The following is a 6,000-nucleotide window of genomic DNA, read 5'->3' on the forward strand; positions in this document are numbered from 1 at the left end:
GTCCGTCTCAGGTGGGAAGATCCATGGCTTCTCTGACTCTGCCCTTCTTCTCAGCATTCAGTTCTGTTTTCTATAAGTTCTGCCCAATCAGGTCCAAAGCAGTTTCTTTATTCATTAACCAATGAAAGCGACACATGAACAGAAGAACCTCCTACACCAAAACACCATTGCTAAAGCATAATTGTTACTCTACCCAAAAAGCCATGTCAATATCTGTATAAGATGTAGTATACAATCACAAAAATTTGAAAGTTAAAGTGCTCATTGATAGGTGAAAGTCTCTTGACTATGCACTCCTATAAGATAAAACAACAACTTAAATACTCTCTTACTCCAAAAATGAGGAGGCAAGGCATGGGCACAATCCGAGAGAGCAAAACCAAACCCTAACAGTATGAGCAGCTCAAGGTCCTACATTGTGCACTCATTTGTAACACCACCTTCTGGGCCCCAAAGGGCCTGAGTAGCATGGCCTCTCCACCCCTGCTGTCCACAGCACACATAGCTTTTCTCAGACATAGGCAGGCTGCACTCCTCAGCAGCCACTGTCCTTTATGCGTATCCAGACATCTCCAATATGGTGGGGTCTCCCCTGCAACTGGGTTGAACATTTACCAGTGACCTCTCCCAGTCAGTAGCTCACTGTGACACCTCCAATCCTGCAACTTCCATGCGACCAAAGCCAGTGCCACATGTCCGTACACATTAGCAAGTTCAGCTGGCAGCTTGAGGTGCAGTCTTGGCCCCTTTGGACCACAGCTTCTACATGCTGACCTGAGAAAATGCTTCCTAGAAAATTTCACCTCAATGATACTGGTCTCATTTATCACAGTCGATTCTCCAGCCCCACAGGGCTGATAAAGTCTTGGATTCCATCTGGGGCTCCACAAACCACATCTCCATCTTCTGCATTTCTTTCAGCATCCTTGTCTTACAAGTTTCTACAGAACAGTCCTTGAAGCTCTGAGCCCTCAATGGCTTTTTCAACCTCCAATTCCAAATGCTTCCATAATCTTCCCTAAAACAACATGGTCAGGTCTGTCAAAGCAATACCCCACATTTTTGGTGCCAATTTGTGTCCTAATTTGCCTCTCTGTAAGTATGATAAAGCACTATGACCAAAAGGAACTTGTGGCAAAAAAAAAGGGTTTATTTGTGGGTTTTTTTTTTTCAAATAAGTCATCATCAGGGGAAACCAAGATAAGAACTCAAGGCACAAAGTTAGAAGCAGGAATGGGAGCAGGAACTTGGGGTGGGGATACCACCTGCTGGCTTTTCTCCACTGGTCTACTTTGTAGATTTTTAGTAAAATCCAGGACTATCTGCTCTGGGGTGGTACCACCTACAGTAGGCTGAGCCCTTCCATATCATTTATCAAGATAATACCCCACAAATATGCACACAGGCCAAGTAGATTGAGGCAATCTTTTAACCAAGGATCCCTCTTCCTGGGTGTATGAAGTTTACAACAGAGACAGTCATCACATGCATGAAAATATAATAAAACATGCTGTTTTTATAAAGAGTATTTGCTAATGTATTTTAAAAGGAAAAAAAACTAATAAACTAAGGCCAGCAAATAAGATGGCAAGAGTAACACATTAGAAATATTAGCAGAACCAAGAGCTAGTAGATGTAGTAGATGTAAAACAATGTGTCAAGAGGAAAGAAATTAAAAGATCAGTGATGAGTAATCTGAAACTGTACTTATGTGCACATTGCAATTAGTAGTGATGTAAAGGCCAGCGCATGACCGTGGGAGGCAGAAGAAGACCATCTGAGAAGGGGGAAGTCAAGGAAACAAGCTGAGCTCAGAAAGTCTTAGAAGAATCATCTGCATACATATTAAAAATGCCTTTAATTAAATGGGAATAAAAAATGGATAGTGAAAACAGATAAATCGCCAACAAATATGGAAGAATAATTCAAAGGGGCATTGGTAGGAACACTGATAGGCAGAGGGTCAGGAAGCCTGTTGACATATGGGCCCAAAGTTGGGTGTGTTTGCAATGCGGAGGGAGAAGAGCCTAAGGCTGGCAATAACAAGAAACCTTCTCCTTATAAGACTGATAATGAGGTACCACGGGAAGAGAGCTTCAGATCCCTTTAAGGGAAGCAAGACCCTCTGAGGGATTGCTTTGTTATTCGTGTGAGAGGATAGGGAATGTTTTCAGAGAAGAGACTAAGGAGATCAGCTGGGACAACTTATGAAGAACCCTGGACATGGCCAGAGGAAAGAATATGGCTGATGGTCGAGGATGAGAAAAGAAAACAGGACAGGAGTCAAAACTAATGTGAACCGGAATGTGGGGCAAGCCTACAGTTCCTTAGGAAAAATAACTTGAAAGGAATCCAGGACAGTTAAAGCCAGCCCTGCTGAGCCTGCCGCAGAATGTGATAGTGACGTGGGGAGGGTTTAAGGACACAGAAAAGGAATGGGGAACTCTCTCTTAACCCCTTCAGAAGAATCAAGAGGATGGGATAATGAAGCCCTAATTACATTGCACAGACCCCTCTTGACCCCTAATGGTGGCTTGACAGAAGGTGTAATGATGGTGTGGTCTCAGCCCGATTCTCGGTGGAGTGCAAGCTCTAGCTTCAAATTTTAAACTATCTTTTTTATTTTAAGGGACAATGCATATCATTTTAGAAAATGAATGTGATGATCATGAAGAAGGGATAGATAGTGAGATTTGGGAACAGAACATTTGAGTTTAAGTGTCAACTATAGTAATCACTAACCAACTCTATTTTCTCCACAGCCTTCTCCACCAACTGCCAATTGACCATCATGGCTTAAAAAGATTTGTGATCATAAAAGTTGTCCCCCAGGTCACATCAGCCCATGATGATAGTGATGATTTCATGAAATAGGCTACATGCACTATTTCATGAACAAGTGTAAGAAGAACAAGTGAAAGGTACAGGCAGTTCAGTATCATGAGGCACTGAGGTCAAGTCTGCATAGAGGGACAATGAGCATCACTACATCAGCCCCATTGCTGTTCCATGGGAGGCAGCAGACTAAACACTAATACAACCGTAACACATGAAAGGTAATTGCCAAAACTATCCAAAGAACTGTTAGAGTAGAGAATAAGTCTTGATAAGGATGGAAAAAGAAGAAAACAAAAATCCTTGAATCTACTTACACAAAACAGACTTAAATTTTAAACCAGAATTGACTGTATAACCTTAAATTGGAAAGATAATGCTCACCTCCCGGAGTGGAACTGAGTGCCTGAGAGAGAAACTGTAGTCAGATAAGGAAGCTTACTTACATCTTTGCACTCCTAATTACAAAGGAACCACTGTAATAACTATAGGAAACACAGACTAAGTTCTTACTAGAGTTCCAGGTAAACTCTGCTTCAAGCAGGTTCTATATATTATCTCAGTCTTGCCCTCAGAGGCCCAATGAGTGCAGTGTTATTTGTTCTGTTTATAAAAAAAAAAAAATCTCAAGTCTACTTGAAGCAAACACCAAGATTTGCACAGCTGAACACAAAGCCCCTAGCCCAGTTATTACGCTGTATACTGTCTTCATTCAGTGGTAAACACCATTCATTAGGATAATAATTGAGAACATGCGACTTTCAGGCTTATTTTTTTCACCAGAGTTAAGTTGCTTGGGTCTTAGGTTATAACTTCAGAAGTTTTGGTTTCCTCTTGCAACATTTCGCCTGGGGAAGGAGGTAGCGAATTCCTCTGAAGGGCCGCCATGCCTGCCATCCAATTTGTCAGGTGACATGAGACACAATAGCACCCATGGGAGCTGCAGTTCCTTTGATAGCCTTGCTGTTAAATCCTAAGAGGATCCATGACAGAAGTAATGTAGGGTCCTCTTTATAAATACAGAGAGAAACTGTCTCCCACTGAAGCCTGATAATAGCTGGTTTCATAAACTAAATGACTATCCAAACAGATGAGAGATCGTTTACTTCCTTGTGCTACATGTCAAAATAGCCGAAGAATCCGTGCTGTTCCACAACTTTTCGCTCCTCATGCCAGAAGGAGCTTAAACACTGCCATAAATAATTATAGCTCCTCATGAGGCATTCTGTAATTAAAGTATATTATCTTTTTTTCAATTTTAGGATTACTGGACTCTGATCCATTCTGTACATGTTGCCTTTCCGCACCCATAATTAATCCCTGCTATGAGCATACCAAAATTAATCCTTGGCCGGTATCCTTATGTTCGGTTTGGAAATCTCCAATACCGTCATTCATTTTTAACACGTGAAGATAATTTTAGCTGCAAATATTGTGAGACTCCAATCCAAAGCGAGGTACTAAAGAGGGCACCGCATCTAATTGTATGCTGTGTGAGCACTTAACTCTGTCCAGCTGCTGTGAAATTGGATACCTCCTAATGCCTTTCTGTAACAGTTATCCTCTATGAAAGCCATGAATGAGGAAGCCACATGCCAACCATGTGAACTGTGCTGCAGCTTACCTGTGCTCTTTTGTGAAACTATACACAAGGCACAAAACTGTGGCTCTGCTCTGCTTCCCACAGTCGTTTGGAAAACCCAAAGGAAATGAGCTATTTTCATCTCCAGCACAGCTTAGCTGTAGCTGCTTGTGTCCCTGGAGGTCACTGCCATTTTGCCATCTTATGGGAGTTTTTGCCATAAAATGCACATCTGAAACATACAGCAACTTTATCAAATGAATTATCTTCTTTTGGGGAATCTTCTAGCATACAAAAAGGTAATATACATCAGACCAATTTGTTTTGTATGAGGTATGTGCCAACAAATTCCTATACTTTATCAAATTCTATATAGAGAGCCCTTGCTTGCCTACAGAAACATGATTAAAAGATCATTCTATTTTACTGATGCTTATATTCTTGAAATATTTTATACCTAAGCATAAATGATATATCAAATAGCATTATGCATCACTTACTGGTTTCATAGCTAATTTCTTATTCAACTAATTTTCCATCCAAAAATAATGCACATAAAAGTATACAAAATGATGGGGAGGTTTTGGGTTTTTTGTTTTGTTTTTTGTTTGGTTGTTTGGGTTTTTTTTTTTTTTTTTTTTTTTTTTTTTTTTTTTTTTTGAGACAAGGTTTTTCTGTGTAGCTCTGGAGCCTGTCCTAAAACTAGCTCTTGTAGAACAGGCTGTCCTCAAACTCACAAAGATCCACTTCTATCTGCCTCCTGAGTACTGGGATTAAAGGTGTGTGCTACAACCATCTGGCAGCAAAATGATGTTTTAAAGAAAGAAAAATAATTTGTGTATTCTGAAGCTGGAAAAAAAGGTCTCTGGCCACAAATGTGTTCCCCTAATTCCAGGTTATGCTGTTTATGGCCAAAGATGGGTACTATGTTATACATTTCATTCATTTCTACTTGTCCATTGGCCCTTTGTGTGAGCATAATAAGAAAAGATGTTTCAAAAGACTTAGAATGCAAGTAGCTGGAGGAAAAAGTAAAGAACGATTGGAGAGAATAGCAAGAAGAGTTACCCCCAGCCACCTCTTTCAAGGTCCAAAAACAGACCCCAAAGCAAGCCTTTCCAACTCAGTGAGCCTCTGGTAATCTCCCTTGGGTCATAAACTGATGTCTCCTGGGACTAGGAAATGGTGAACGCCATGATGGTTTAAGGTAATTGTGGAAGGGTGTAGAAAGTTGAGTTATTCAGTTGATATTGTATCAATTCTTCCACATCCTAGTCTCCTGCCGCTGCTACTTAATGTGGGCTATGGCAGTTAAATAGAGTGTACTTAAGCTGACATGAGAGAGAATATTTGCATGCTAACTTCAAGTCATCTCACGAATTCATTTAGCACTTTTAATGCATCAAGGGGCTTGGGGGCAAACAATTTTTAGTCAAATACAATGAGTTCAAATTCACATTAATTATCTAAAATTCTTAAACAAAACTTCCTTAGCAGTTGTGAGCTGCTGTTTCTATCTTCAGGTAGTAACGGCCTTACCATATTCTCCTGAAAGCTAAATATGATGATGTGTAGAGATACTA

Source organism: Alexandromys fortis, unplaced genomic scaffold (assembly GCF_014885135.2).
Source record: "Alexandromys fortis isolate MF-2015 unplaced genomic scaffold, M_Fortis_MF-2015_v1.1 scaffold_125, whole genome shotgun sequence".
NCBI classification, from domain to species: Eukaryota; Metazoa; Chordata; class Mammalia; order Rodentia; family Cricetidae; genus Alexandromys; species Alexandromys fortis.